This window comes from Diaphorina citri, unplaced genomic scaffold, assembly GCF_000475195.1.
Source record: "Diaphorina citri unplaced genomic scaffold, Diaci psyllid genome assembly version 1.1 scaffold2592, whole genome shotgun sequence".
Classification (NCBI taxonomy): domain Eukaryota; kingdom Metazoa; phylum Arthropoda; class Insecta; order Hemiptera; family Psyllidae; genus Diaphorina; species Diaphorina citri.
The window spans coordinates 30,696-33,547 of record NW_007380010.1 but is presented as its reverse complement, the minus strand read 5'-3'; positions in this window follow the sequence as shown (position 1 = coordinate 33,547).

Sequence of the window (2,852 nt, the reverse complement as noted above, 5' to 3'; positions counted from 1 at the left end):
GGATGTATGGATGTAACACAATAGAACAGATAATCTCTTAGACAACCTGACGTAGAAAACAAACCATATCGTTTTACTTGCATAGCTCGCCAGGCAACTTGCACAGGCCTCATTGCTCGGCATACTGCATGTACTTGCACAGATTTTTCTCTCCGTGTATCCTTGCTTAAATGTAAACTACTTTGAAACTTTCTACAATTATAATAATTATCTCGAGAAGGTTCACGAAACTTTGTTGAGAAAATAAGTACGCCGTATCCCTATAAAATGTTCAATAATGAATTGCACACTTGTGTTGTTGGAAAAGTTACGAGCATTTATGAAATGGGGACTTTTTTTGAATTAATGAAATGAAACAGGAATGATAAGCTGTCTCTTAATTACCTACTAATTTACGAAAATTTAGAGTTCATTCTCTTCAGGAAAGATTTCATAGACCGAATGGCAAAATTGCCTACTTTAAGAAAATATATAGCTATTGTCCTTCAAGAATTAGTGGTACAATCCGGGGTAGGGGCTCCTCTTTGATACACGTCAGTTAAAAATAATCTGGTTGCAACAAGACAAGTCCATCCTTTCTTCAGGAAAGATTTCATAGACCGAATGGCAAAATTGCCTACTTTAAGAAAATATATAGCTATTGTCCTTCAAGAATTAGTGGTACAATAGGGGGTAGGGGCTCCTCTTTGATACACGTCAGTAAAAAATAATCTGGTTGCAACAAGACAAGTCCATCCTTTTCGTACACTAGACTTTTCTTTATTCCCAAAAAGATAAACAAATCTAAAGTAAAGATGTGTTCTCCAACGTACTTACATCCTATATTGACTTAAAACTTTATTTTCTACTTGGATGTATGGATGTAACACAATAGAACAGATAATCTCTTAGACAACCTGACGTAGAAAACAAACCATATCGTTTTTTTTATTCGAACCGAAAGTTTGGTCGGAAACTGTGTGTTTAAATCGGATTAGGGAGTACAAAGTTTTGTAAAAGCTGATTACAATTTGAGTTGTGCGAGTTTCGTACCGTTGAGATTGTTGAATTCGAGACACCAAAAGTTCAAAACGGGCTGCCTTTTTGTCACCTCTTGACAGGTAAAGAGGAAAAGTTATTTTGACTTCAACTAGGTCCTACCTATTTTATAATTGAGAACACGCATTTATTACAGATTTATGGAAAGAGTAAACATACCAATTACTAAAGGATATTAATAAATAAAAAACTCTTGACTTTTAGTTTTACAAATTTAATAAATTTTATCTATATACTTACACCCCACTCTCAAGATGATATATCATCTTGAGAATGGGGTAACACCCGAAATATGCGTATAGATAAAAATAATGAGAAAATAAGTACGCCGTATCCCTATAAAATGTTCAATAATGAATTGCACACTTGTGTTGTTGGAAAAGTTACGAGCATTTATGAAGTGGGGACTTTTTTTTTGGATTAATGAAATGAAACAGGAATGATAAGCTGTCTCTTAATACTTCCATATTTTAATCTTTACTAACTTCCATATTTTAATCTTTACTAACTTCCATATTTTAATCTTTACTAACTTCCATATTTTAATTTTTACTAAATTCCATATTTTAATCTTGAGTAGCTTCCATTCAATATTTACTAGCTATACTTTTGTGCCACTAATACAACTTATGGAGAAGTGCATTGGATTTTTCGTATATTTATATTCACACAAAAATCCCTTCTGTCCTTTCCAGTGAAAAAGATAAACAGACTTACAACTCGCAAGGAATATAAAACTTTTTTTTAACAATAAACTCTCTATGTCCCTCTTACTCTTACCTATGTCCCTCTTTCTCTTATCTATGTGTGTTTATGATTTGTATTCCGAGTAATTTAGTGGAGGAGGCTCATGTACTCCCATCTCCCTTGCATAATGCAGGCTAATTATATGGTTCCGTTATAGATTCGCCTCGTCGATATACGGCGTCGACTAGGTATGTGTGGACAGTGGGCACAGCTTTAAACCATTTTATTTTTCCAATTACATAGTCGGTATTTATTTTTCCGATTAGTCGAACATTGATATTTAATTTTTCAATTAGTCGGATCAACAGTAGGTATCTATCAATGTGCTGCCGTGGTAGACTAAAGAAATAGCAAAGGTTGAGTGCGAAGGGCATCCGATCGTAAAATTTGTCGCCAAAAAAAGTCAGCCCAAAACTATCACCCTAGTTAGGGTAACAGTAGGTATCTATCAATGTGCTGCCGTGGTAGACTAAAGAAATAGCAAAGGTTGAGTGCGAAGGGCATCCGATCGTAAAATTTGTAGCCAAAACTAAATGTCAGCCCAAAACTATCACCTTAGTTAGGGCTGATTGAGAGGCTGACGAAAACCGCCGACCTCGTACACGGGAAAAGGTGAAGAAAAAGAAAAGAAGAACAGGAAATTGGAGAACTTTAATCTGATATCGTTGGTTGGGTTGCCGGTTGGCGGTACAGAGACACAAGGCTGCAAGTATGATGGGGGCGTCCATAGCAGAAGTAAGAGTACTTGACTCTATAACTAAATACCTAATCAATGCCTTCTTTATATCAATCGCCCTGCCTCGGTGGTGTAGTGGTCAAGACGCTCGCCTGGTAAACAGGAGAGCGTGGGTTCAATCCCAGCCAAGGTATGGAATTTTATCCTCAAAATAATTTGAGACTTTGACCACAATAATATTGGTAGCCTACTGCTGGAGTAAAGGAGCTTTTCAGTCCTATGCGAGCAGTATAAATAAGCACTATTAAAAAAAAAAAAAAAAAAAAAAAAAAAAAAAAAAAAAAAAAAAAAAACAGGGGATTTGAAAAAAATGAGCCAGTATATTAAAAAC